The following is a 12,661-nucleotide window of genomic DNA, read 5'->3' as shown; positions in this document are numbered from 1 at the left end:
CATCATCGGCAAATGGAGGGATCCTGAGACATTCCCCCGGTACCCCCTCAAAACACACACAAACACACTCTGACCCTGGGGCTTTCCAACACTGCTGCTGGGAAATTGGTTGCCAATTTGGAGGTAGATTTCCTTCGGGGACTGGGAATGCCTCCGTGGCAAGCTAATTCCAATGCTGGAAGATGTCTATATCTCTAGGGCACAGCTCGACAAATTAGACCTCAGGAGAGGACAGTTAAATCTTTTCTCTGTCTTGATCACTGTTAATACTTGGTGACATTTCATCAAGCCATAAAACAACAGCCGCCACAGGGTCATTATATCCTCATAGAAAGAAATGTGGCACCTGAAATGTAATTAAACACTTTTTAATGACTGTGTGTGGACTCGGCCTCACTCCATAATGTTGCCTTATTGCCTGCTTTTCAGAATTGCATCATTTTCAGTGTGCTAAAAAAATCATTTCTATGATGCACTGCTTCCATGGTCCACATACCGAAGGACTGTGAAATTAAAGTGTCAAGCTCGAGAAGCGGCCACGGCCTAGTGGATAGAGCGCGGGCCTGGGAGTCAGGAGGACCTGAGTTTTAATCCCGGCTCTGCCGCTTGTCTGCTGTGTAACCCTGGGCAAGTTACTTCACTTCTCCGCACCTCAGTTCCTTTATCTGTATCTTACAGATGAATTCTGGGAGCCCTAGGTGGGACGGGGACTTTGTCCAATCCGATTACCTTGTGATCTCCCCTAGTCCTTAGTACGGTGCCTGGCACGTAGTAAGCATTTAACAAATACTGCAATTATTAATAATAATCATTTCAGCCCAATCTCCTATTTAGCGATTCCGGGGGCAACTTGATGCAGACCAAGAATTTGAGTCACTGCTAAAAAGCCAACGTAGACCACCTCTCAATCTCATCACCAATGCTAGAGAAGGAGTAGCGTGTATTGACCACCACTTGGATGCAGCACAAGTCGGTACGACAATCTCAGTCAGTCATCCTTAGCAATCCACTTCCACACTCAGCACATAACGTACATCGATGGGGCAATTATAAAACTGATGTCCGCTCGCTTACCCTAGTAGATTACAAACTCTCTGAGAGCAGAAGCTTAGCGGTTTACTTCTCCTGTACTCTCCACAGAGATGGGTTGGCTCACCAGTCTGGTACCCTGCACAAAATAGGTACCCAGCACAGTGTCCTGCACAACCCAAGTTCCCAATAAACACAAATCAATGGACAAGTATAAAGGGCCCAAGGCAGATAGGACCAATCGTTGAAGGGGAAATTACTGCAGAGGCAACAAATGACAGGAAGGCATCTGGGAGTGTTTGTCAAGCATGAACTGTAAAGAGAACAGCAGCGTGGCCTAGTGGATAGAGCACGGGGCTAGGAGTCAGGAGGTCATGGGTTCTGATCCCAGGCCCGCCACTTGACTGCTGTGTGATCTTGGACAAGTCCCTTCATTTCTCGGGCCTCAGTTACCTCATTTGCAAAATGGGGATTGAGAGTCTGAGCTCCACGGGGGACAGGGACTGTGTCCAACCCTATTGGCTTGTATCCACCCCAGCACTCAGTACCGTGTCTGGCACATACTGCTTGTATACCATCATTATTATTGTTATTGCTTACTACTTAGAAAGCGGCTAAGATACACGGCTGAATCGAGAAGAGTAGGTCATGGAAAGCTTGGAAAACATCCCTTCCACTCAACTCCGCCATACAGAAAGTTAGCGTACGCTATTTGAGCCCTGACCTCTCAAGCCGTGACCTATGTCTTTTCCTGCAATCTTGCTTTTCCTTCTGCCTATCTACTTGCACATCCTCCCAACACCTCAAATTAAATACGGCCCAAACCGAACTACTTAACTTTCTGCCCAAACCCTGTCCTCCCCTGTCTTTCTATCACCGTTTACAACCTCTCTCACAAGCTCGTAACCTTGGCATTGACCTCGACTCCTCTCTTCCATTCCACCCACATATTCAATCTGTCACCGAGTCATGTCAGTTCTAGCTTCACAGCATTGCTAAAATCCACCCTTTCCTCTTCGGCCACATTGCCGCTATGCTGATCCAAGCTTTTATACTATCCTATCTTGACTATTGCATCTGTCACCTCACTGACCTCCCAGCCTCCTGTCACTCCCCACTCCAGTCCAATACTTCACTCTGCCGCATGGATCATTTATCAACACAAACCTTCAGGCCGTGCCTTCCCACTCCTCAAAAACCTCCACTGGCTGCCCATCCACCTCCACAAAGAACACAAACTCCTTACCGTCAACTTTAAAGCACTCAATCAGCTTGACCCTTCCTACCTCACCTCACTATTCTCCTACTATAACCCAGTCCACACACTTCACTCCTCTAATGCTTTCTCACGGTGCCTCCATCTGGTGTACCTCACTACTGACCCTTTGCCCACTTCCTGCCTCTGGCCTGGAACGACTTCCCTCCTCAAATCCAACAGTAAATTACTCTCCCCACCTTCATAGCCTTCCTGAAGGCATATCTTCAATAAGCAGCGTGGCTCAGTGGAAAGAGCCTGGGCTTGGGAGTCAGAGGTCATGAGTTTGAATCCCAGCTCTGCCACTTGTCAGCTGTGTGACTGTGGGCAAGTCACTTCACTTTTCTGTGCCTCAGTTACCTCATCTGTAAAGTGGGGCTTAACTGTGAAGCTCACGTGGGACAACCTAATTTCCCTGTATCTACCCCAGCACTTAGAACAGTGCTCTGCACATAGTAAGGGCTTAACAAATACCAACATTATTATTATTATTATTATTGTTATATCTCCTCCACAGGTCTTCCCCGACTGAGCCTCCCTTTTCTCCTCTCCCACTCCCTTCTGCGTCACCCTGACTTGCTCCCTTTGTTCTTCCGCCCTCCCAGTCCCACAGCACTTAGTTATATATCTGTAGTTCATTTGTTTGAATTAATATCTGTCGCCCCTACTCTAGACCGTAAGCTCATTATGGGCAGGGAATGTGGCAGTTTACTGTTGTATTGTACTTTCCCAAGCACTCAGTACACACAGTAAGTGCGCAATAAATATAATAGAATGATTGAATGAATGGGCGAATGGGGCAAGTGACTGCTTTGCGGGCACTGCACCACCTGTGCCCAGGTTTAGGCAGGAGAAGGTGACCATTTCTTCTCTCTCCCCCACAAAGGACTTCCTCCAAAGATTGATGAAGCAGCGTCACCTAGTTGAATGAGCACTTGGTTTGGGGTTAGAAGGCCTGGGTTCTAATCAATTTTGTTACAACTTAATCAACTGCCCCATTATAGTTTCCATTTCATATAAATTGTGGAGAGATTCTCCCAATTCCAATGGCACAGATGGAGAGAAATCAGCAATGTGGTCAGATCCTAAGACAGCGTGGAATAGTGAAATCATTTGTAGTGCACTGTGGCAAGAACTACCCATCCCGCCGCCACCGCCTATGTTCCACTGTTAGGATATAATACCAGCTCCAAACAACCACAACACAAGGCTTCTCTTGAAGAGAGAGTGATTGATCAAAAACACTAACGTACCACACACTTGCTTGGGGGTACGGAATTCTGATAGTTTTCCTTCCGCGGCTTGTCAGAAATAAGCAGCTGGGACCAATAGCAGGTGTTTCAGGGTAGTTTATGTATTCTCAGGCAGAATTGAGCGTATGTCATATCGATGGCATTTGCATCAGAATCTATGTTAGTTCCTACTGCTCCACGGGACCATCTGAATCTCCCCAAGTGGCGACACTCCAGAAGTGGTTCATCAAACTTCTGCCCACTGGCTTCACATTCCAACCCTCTGGTTTCCTCTCACTGTGTGTCTCAGGAACGCTAAGACCCCATATTTTTAGTATCCGCTTCAAGCCCTTTTTAGTGTCTGGTCTCCCAGGACTCAGTGCCCCTCTGGAGATGGAAGAAACTTCCATTTTCATTTAGTACCTCAGAAGAGATCATTAACACCAGCCAGCCTCGTGGGCCAGTGGGGTTCGCTGAACTTCCAAAGGTGATGACTTGACTTCTCGACTCAATTTAGCTCACTGTTCTAGATGACAAGTGAGTTGAGTGATAAATAGAATGAGGGAATATATTCCCAGTATTTATGTCATGGAACATCAGAAATGCTCCCATATGACAAAACCCCTGGGGATTCCGGCCCATGAGGAATCGCTCGCCTGATCCCAGAAGCTGGGGGGGCAGAAACACAAAAATGGAAAATCTTTCTCACCCAAGGCGTGCTAAGGGTACGGAACTGATTTCTCCAGGAGGTCGGGCAGGCAGAAAATGCTACTTGGTTCAAGAGAGGTTGTATAGGCTAATGAATGGGCATGAATGTTGACCGGTCTATTCTTAAACATTAGGGTGATGAGAAATGGGCAGTCAACAGTATTTACTGAGCATCTATTGAATACAGAGTACCCTTCAAAGCCTTTGGGAAATTACAGTAGAATATGACAACCCCTGCTGTCACGTGGCCTATTGGATAGAGCTCGGGGCCTGGAGGTCAGAAGGACCTGGGTTCTAATTCTGGCTCTGACAATTGTCTGCTGGGGGACCTTGAACAACTCAATTAACATCTCTGTGCCTCGGTTGTCTCATCTGTAAAATGGGGATTAAGACTGAGACCCTCTGTGGGACAGGGTGTGTATCCAACCCAATTACCTTGTATCGACTTCAACGCTTAGAATAATACCTGGCACAAAGTGCTCCAGAAATACCATGACTATTATTAATTATTAAGATGCCTGCAGCTTAGCGAGGTGGACTCACTATACAAATTTGTCCCTTCAAACATCTCATTTGACCTTTGCAATGGCATTATTCAGGGTCTGAAAGTCCCATTTATCAACACTACTTATGGTCAGCCTAGGCCAATACCATTAATGGAGTGATAAAAGGCTTCATCATTAAAAATGTCCTTCCGGTGTGGAAGATTACACGCCCCTGAGAATAATGGATTTTAAAAAGCACTGCAGAATCTCTAGGGAAACGGCACCGCATGTCAATCAATGGCATCAGTGAGCACTTACTGTTGGTAGAGCCCTGCATTACGTGCTTGGGAAAGCACAGTACAATTAAGTTGGTAGATACAATCCCTGCCCACAAGAAGCTTACAAGTCAGAGATTCTGAGCAGCCAGATCTGACGGGTGTCACAAGCAGCCTCGTCTTTGTTCGGAAATAATACTACTAACAATAGTCATTATGATACTTCGACACTTACTATGTGCCATTCTCTGAACTAAGCCCTGGAGAAGACAAAGTTAATCAGTTTGGACAGTGATCTTGTCCCACGTGGGACTCACAGTCTAAGTGAAGGAGAGAGCAGGTATTGAACCTGCATTTTGCAGATGAGGAAACGGAGGCACAGAGGCGTTAGGTGACTCGCGAAGTCACACAACAGATAAGGGGCGGAGCTGGGATGAGAACCCAGGTCCTCTGTCTCCCAGACCCATGTTCTTCCATGCATCTCCGAAGCGTGGCCCTTTCAAGGACATGCAATAGTGTCCTGTTGATTCCCAAGTCAGTACAGCTCTTACAAGTCCCTAACACCATTTGAGTGAGTTATGCTCACTGCTTTAATGCATGTCTTATAACTCTCAGTGCCCCACCAGCCTTCTTCACACCAGTAGGCATGGACAAAATACACATCTCCACTCATCTGACCATCCTGACTGTGAAACTCAATGATGTTTGATCACCGTGCTGATTTGAAAATAATGAATATTAAGCATTTACCCTGTTTTTTCCATGAATGGCAATTCAATGGGGATTGAAAAAATGCCCATAATTTGTTAGCAATGGTAAATTGACTAAAGATGCGTTTTGAGCAGAGTTACCCTTCTGTGGAAGACAGCTGGGAACATTCACAGCGTTCAGTGGGAGCTGGAAATCATTGGCGAATTTATCCTCATCTTTAAACACCAACACATCGGAACAATATTAAAACTGATTTACTTTGTTCTGGAATTCCCATTTTAAAAACACTGACCTCTAGGTTACCTTTGAACTATCGAGCATCCTGGTTATAAATTTCATTCAAAATACCAAACAAAGAAATCCTACTGAAAGTTCTGAGGTCACAAGAGATTTCTCAGACTAATTTTGTTTTCACTTGGCTATTGCTATCCTAAATGCATATTTGAAACTCGCTAGTGGTAGCAAGAAATGCAGAATGCTCTCTACACACACACACACACACACATACACACCTCAAGATTCTCACACTCCTATACACAATCTCTCTGACAGCATTGGCAATTTAGGATAATCCCCTATATTTTTCTCTTTGAAGACCAGACACAAGAGAGCTAGTCATCATAAGAGAGGAAACTCTCCCATCCAAGAGAAAGAGCTTAATTATACTTTCAAAGAACAGATTATTAGGGAAATGTGCTAGTCTAATCTTTAAAACACCTCCTCAACACTCATTTCATTATGGTTCTAACGGTCTCGGGGGATACGATATCTGTAAATGCGACATTCTTAATCAGCACAAAAGGACTCACCCACAGTCTTCACTAAAATCACCAGGTTCGGGGAGAAGTGGTTCACAAGCAGTTTCACCGTCAATCGAAGGCTTGTCCATATGGTCTAGTGCTCCACCTGACATGGGAGAGTTTGAAAGACACACCATTTTAGTTATAATATCTTTGAAATGTTTAGTAATGAATATTAATAGTCATACAACTCTCTCACTGTTTTATACAGCCTATAGAAGCAGCGTGGCCTAGATCATGCATGAGCCTGGGAGTCAGAGGCCCTGAGTTCTAATCCCAGTTTCTCCACTTGTCTGCTATTTGTTCTTGGGCAAGTCAGTTAACTTCTCTGGGCCTCAGTTCTCTCATCTGTAAAATTCAGTAACCTGTCCTCCCTCCTACTTCTTCTGTGAATCCCATCTGGGTTCTTATTATTCTATATCTACCTCAGAGCGTAGTATAGTGCTTGGCACAGAGTAAACACTTATATAGCCTAATCATTATTGTAGATTCCTCTCTCCTCACATCAGGAAAATTACACGACGAAGAAACAAAATTAAAGCTTAATTTTTAAGGATGGATCTCTCTAGGCATTAATGATTTAGAGTTTTCATTAAAGATGCAGCTTAGGCAGCTTGTATGCGTTTGTTCAATAGATAGAGAAAATGTAAAGGTTTGAATGCCTTATCTGGTCATTTGGGAAATGTTCAAACCTGGAACCTATAAAACCTTGATAATACGGTCGGTCAGTCAGCCATTGGGATTTATAGAGCTCCTGCTCTGTGCAGAGCACTCACTGTAGAAAGGGCATTGGAGAGTACTGTGGAAGTAGCCAGCACGGTCCCTGTCCTCAAGAAGCTTTGTAGTAGATGGTTCTCGCTTCAGGACCGGAAATGAGCAACTCTTGAACTAAAAGAAGCTTGGAGAAATAGGAGAGATGCAGATTCAGGGGTGAAGAAATAGTGCTCAGGTCCAGTTTTATAGGCCCAATAATTTCCTGGCACAATTGACAATCCGCAAATTCAACGTGGAAGACAGAACTTAACTACCTTCAGCTGTTACTGGCCAATGGGAGCCACTATCAGGCTGAAAAGTGTTTTTATATGTTGCACAAGAACAGAATGATCTTGTTCTAGGCAACTCCAATAGTGCAGTAGAAAAGTGTGTGGCAGAGGGAAGTGGGGAGTCAAGAAGAACATTTTCCCCCACGTTCTTCTCTGAAGCCCTAATAGTAGCAGTTCAGAATATGTCCCGAAAGAGAACAGAAAGAAGTAACTAGGAACAAATGTTTCCCACAGTTCCCTTCAAGTCTGAAACATCAATATCGTTTGACCCTTTGTTGTTCACAACAGGAACGAGCAGAGGCAAATATTTTTTTTAAATGTTGAGGGGTATGTTTGGTTGAATAATAATCATACTAACTGTGGTATGTGTTAGGCGTTTACTATGGGCCAAACACTGTACTAGGCGCTGGGGTAGTCACAAGATGATCAGGCCAGAGATAGTCCCGACCCCAATCGGCTGTCATGATTTAGAAATGACCGTGGGAAGGACGTTCTGATCCCGGTTTTTGCTCCGCCTCCACTCTTCATTCATCTCTTGAACTGCAAGGTTCTCAGTTCTGAAATTGTTTTGACTTGTACTTTGCAACTTTCCAATCTATTAACCTTTAGGATACAGCAGCGGCCTGTGCCGTTGGTTTTGCTTGACTGGAGAGTCAGAATCCTATCACTTCCCTGGCACTGTGAGCGTCACTTTCCTTCCTCTCTACAGCGCGAATGTTCTATCTATTGAGTAGCCTTGAGTAGTGATATTCCTTCTTCATGGGTGTGTTGTCTCTATACAGTTTTCTTTCTTTCAGCAATAAAGCACACCGCAAATGTAAATCATTAATATTAAAATGAGCTCCTATTGATTTCATAAAGGATCTTCTGTGGAGAAGGAACTGTGAAGTGTAACAAAAAGAGCAGTACGTGGCTTCTAAAATCCTCTCCCATTTCCCCAACAGCTTTCCTCAATTCATGGACAGTGATGTGAAGAAAAAGATAAACTACTTTGTGTACATAAATAGGTGGAACACTAAAATTTGATCGATTTGTTTAAAGCAAAGCTAGATTGTAATTTCCTTGATGGCAGAAGTCAGCTTTACTAATTTGACTGTACTCTCACAAGTGCTTATGCCAACTCTCTGCACACAATAGGAACTCAATAAGTACAGTTGTTTGAAAGCCATTTTCTTCTTTTTCTCTTGGATTTCAAACTTATATGATTTGCTTTTATATTGTCTTACTCGATCCTACTTATTCTACTCCAGACACTCATCAAATCAGCATTTTCTTAGTAGCGTTCACCTATCAAGATTTTCCTATTCAGACCCTGAAATACCAATATTTACTAACAGCATAAGCTAAGAAAAGAAATCAATATTAAATATTCTGAATGAGGGGGCACTAAAATCTGGACTACATGCTTATGGTTTTTGATTTCATAGTATTGGCCTCAGTTTTACAGAAAAGAGAATTATAGTAATGAAGTAATAAGATTTACTCATTCTTTGCATTTCATCTAAATTGACGACTGAAGGTGCGATTCGTGCTGCTTTCTGGCATAGCGAGAAGCAGGAGACGTTACAGGTGGAGAGAACTGTAGACAGAGAGAAGGTTGGCCTAATAATGATGAAGGAAGCAGAAGAGTTTAAAAGAAAGAGCATTGGGCCTGGGAGTCAGAGGACCTGGGTTCTAATTCGGGATCCTCCTCTTGATTACTGTGTCACCTTGGACGAGTCAGTTCACTCCTCTGGGCCACACTTTCCTCATCTGTAAAAGGGGGATTAAATACCTGTTCTCCCTCCTACTTAGACTGTGAGACCCCGGTGGGACAGGGACTTTGTCCAACTCGATTATCTTGCACCTGCCCCTGTGCTTAGTACAGTGGTTATTTCACAGTAAGACGTGCTTAACCAGTACCATTCTTAATTAGTGATCTACGCTTTTCTTGGGCTACTAAAGTGAAACTAAAGCTCGGTAGTTTGGCCTCAGATGAACAAACATTAATGTACACATCCCTAGAAATCCTGGCAATGAATGAGAAGCAGTTCCGTACATAATTGTGGTATTAAGTATCTACTATGTGCCAGGCACTGTACTGGGGTGGATAAAGGCAAATCGGGTTGGACACAGACCTTGTCCCACATGGAATTCAGAGTCCCATTCCCCACTTTACAGATGAATCACAGAGAAGTGCAGTACCTTGCCAAAGGTCCCATAGCAGACACACGGTGGAGCTGGGATTAGAACCCATGACCTTCTGACCCCTAGGCCCGTGCTCTACGCAGAGACCAAGACCACCCCCTCTTTAAAACCTTTGGAAAATCCCTTGCTTCTTGGGTATCCCCTGATTCAACTTCACCTTCCCAGATCCCTTAGACCTCACTGCTGTCCTTAGCAACTGCCCTTAACTTGTTGACTATCTGCACTTCCTCAATTCAGGGAAAGTGGCACTTTTTGATTTAACCTGCCCTACCCTTGCTACCGACTTCCTTCTGCTCCACCTTTTTATTAAGAATATTGGGTCTCCTCCATCAGAGAGTAAACTCTTGCACTCCAGCAAACAGCCACGACACTGTTCAGCTCATACAGTAAATCCTTGGTTGATTCTACTGATCAGCGGCAAACAAAGAGCCAGTGATCAACTCCCGCCGGCCAGCTAAAAGCCTTAGTTAGGGTCTCCTGCCCGTGTATGTTCGAAACCAAGTTAGGGAGACACGATATGCTGCCTGATTCATTCTCTAGACTGTAAGCTCAGTGTGGGCATGGAACATTTCTACCAACTCTGTTATTGCATTATACTCTCTCGAGCTACTTGCACACAGTCAGTGCACAATAAAAACCACTGATTGATTTGATATCTTGCCAACCCCCTTTCTCCCTCAAGAGCTTTTTTTTTTAAAAAGAATTCTCTGCACTGATTGATCCATGTGGCCTTTTCGGCCGGAGACTAAGAGAAAGAAAGGAAGGACTCGCTCAGTTCTCTGATGATGTGCTGTGTTTTGTGAATCTTCAGTTGTTGAAATTAAATCGGAACAGCCTGGTGTTTAGCACAGTAGGCAGATTTAAAGTAATTCGACAGTGGCATAAATTATAGTTCATTGATGTGTACCATACATATGTATTTATCTATATCCGCTGGGCTGACTAATTGTTACAGAAACTTTTCCTTTTCTAGAACTGTTACCCGTGAAGAAACTTTTGCGTTCCAATAATGCTATCCCATGAAGAAGGTTGGGGATTAGATAAGCATAACAAATGTGTCAGTATGTTTAGATCATAAACATTAGTTACAGTAAATGATTGGAGACACTCTCATAAAAATTCTAATGTTTTTCCCTTGTAAATGTGCCAGATGTTGTCACATAATGTAGGAGGTTTAAAATTAATTTTTCAGATCATTTATCCGTCATTACATTCCCCTGTGCCATTTATATTTGGAGTTGATAAATATAAATGGCTAAAGTTTTCACAGCCCGACTATAAACATACGAATTTGGACTAAATATTTAGAGTAAAGGAAAACCGATGTTCGCTAGTCTTGAGCCCATGTAAACACAGCTAATGGGAGCCTATTCTCTAATGAATCAATATCCAGGAAGCTAAAGGCTCCTTTGTAAACAATGGGTAATTGTGTCCCAACCTGATCCCCAAAACAGGGTATGGAGATCAAGGCAAGAAACTACCAGGCCGCTGGTGGAATATCACCGATGAAGAGTTCCAGGATGTTCTGACTATAATCAACCCGTCCTCAATTTTGTAGCCCTGTCAATGCATAAACTTCCCCCAGGTTTGGAACGAATACATCCTACAGACCTGTATTATGAAACTGGGGCCCAGAGAGGGTGACTTGTCCAAGGTCACACCTCAGGCCAATCACAGAGATGGGCCAAGAGTTGGTCGCCTGACTCCCAGGCTCACGCTCTCTCCACTAGACACTCTCTTAGCAGGGGCTCAGTGGAGCCAGATCAATAATAATAATAATAATAGTGATAATAATAATTATTGTGCTGTTTGTTAAGATCTTACCCTGTGCCAGGCTCTTACTAAGCACTGGGGTGGATTCAAGCAAATCGCGTGGGACACAGTCCCTGTCCCACGTGGGGCTCACGGTCCAAATCATCAGGATTAGAACCCGCGAACTTCTGACTCCCAGATCCATGCTCTATGCACTATGCCATGCTGATTCTCATGGCCCTGCACCAACTCTAATCTAGCGCAGGTCCGTCGTAGGAGAGAGAGAGAGAGATTCCCGCTGACCACATCCGGGATGCTGACCTACGCACAGGCCCATGGAACCATCACTCCATCCTCCTCACGCATCACGAGTCTCTCTCTTTCTCTCCCCCAAACAGCTTCTACGGCTGTCTTTATTTACAGCTGCTAATCCGTCCGACTCAATGCCGTAGCTGCTTCACTCTTGCGCCTGTATTTTCTCTCAAGGCTGAAAGCTAGACACGATAACATATTCATCTGCGCTCTTAAAATGAGGTTTATAATTCATTGTTCAAGCTGCTTCTTAAATGGCAGCGCCCATACGTCAGGTTCCATCAGACCGAACGAAGGGAAGGTTGATCTCTAAGAAACTGATATTAATTTTGCATGATTGGTGTCGTAAGCCAAGCCAGAAAAAAAAAAAAAAAAACCTTGGCCAAAATGATTTTGTCATTTGAAATATCTGGATTGGCTACATAAAACTCAAATTCATTGCCAGCAGTCCATTTCACTTTGATGATGTATCTGGCTGTCCTAATATCATATGCACATACACACGCTTTCATGAATATGTCAGCAATCAGTTGAACTCTGCTTGACTTGGTGAAGGGATAAAATGCATTCACATCATTTAAGGGACCTACCCCAAATTTTAGATGTTCTTGAATGAGTAGATGATCTACATGGAATATTTTTTCTTGCTTCAGGCCACGTTTTATAATCTACAAGGTGACAAATTCCAGGTTATAACTCAAGAACACACACGCGTAGTAGCTGGCATATGGGATCTCTCAATTGTACACCTAATGCAGTTGCTCCCTCTACACCACAGTACGTAGGATGGACTTCAAGCCACGTTGTCTTCACTCGTCATCAATGGTATTTGAGGGCTTACTATGGGCAGAGCACTGTTCTAAGCACTTGGA

The 12,661-nt window shown here is 43.9% G+C and overlaps 1 long non-coding RNA gene across 1 annotated transcript in view; it reads right to left on the bottom strand.

The window, feature by feature from the left end:
• The window catches only part of LOC114807674, a 108,219-nt gene extending 95,760 nt beyond the window's left edge, over positions 1–12,459 (bottom strand). The window contains exons 1-2 of the long non-coding RNA XR_003755745.2: positions 12,380–12,459; positions 6,505–6,601 (exon numbers count right to left, since the gene is read on the bottom strand). This is a non-coding gene — a long non-coding RNA (uncharacterized LOC114807674). The remainder of the gene's footprint in view (positions 1–6,504; positions 6,602–12,379) is intronic.
• Positions 12,460–12,661: the final 202 nt, after the last annotated feature.

The sequence above is a fragment of the Ornithorhynchus anatinus genome, chromosome X3, assembly GCF_004115215.2.
Source record: "Ornithorhynchus anatinus isolate Pmale09 chromosome X3, mOrnAna1.pri.v4, whole genome shotgun sequence".
NCBI classification, from domain to species: domain Eukaryota; kingdom Metazoa; phylum Chordata; class Mammalia; order Monotremata; family Ornithorhynchidae; genus Ornithorhynchus; species Ornithorhynchus anatinus.
Note: the sequence above shows the minus strand (reverse complement) of the source record. Positions and strands in the feature narration are given on the sequence as shown.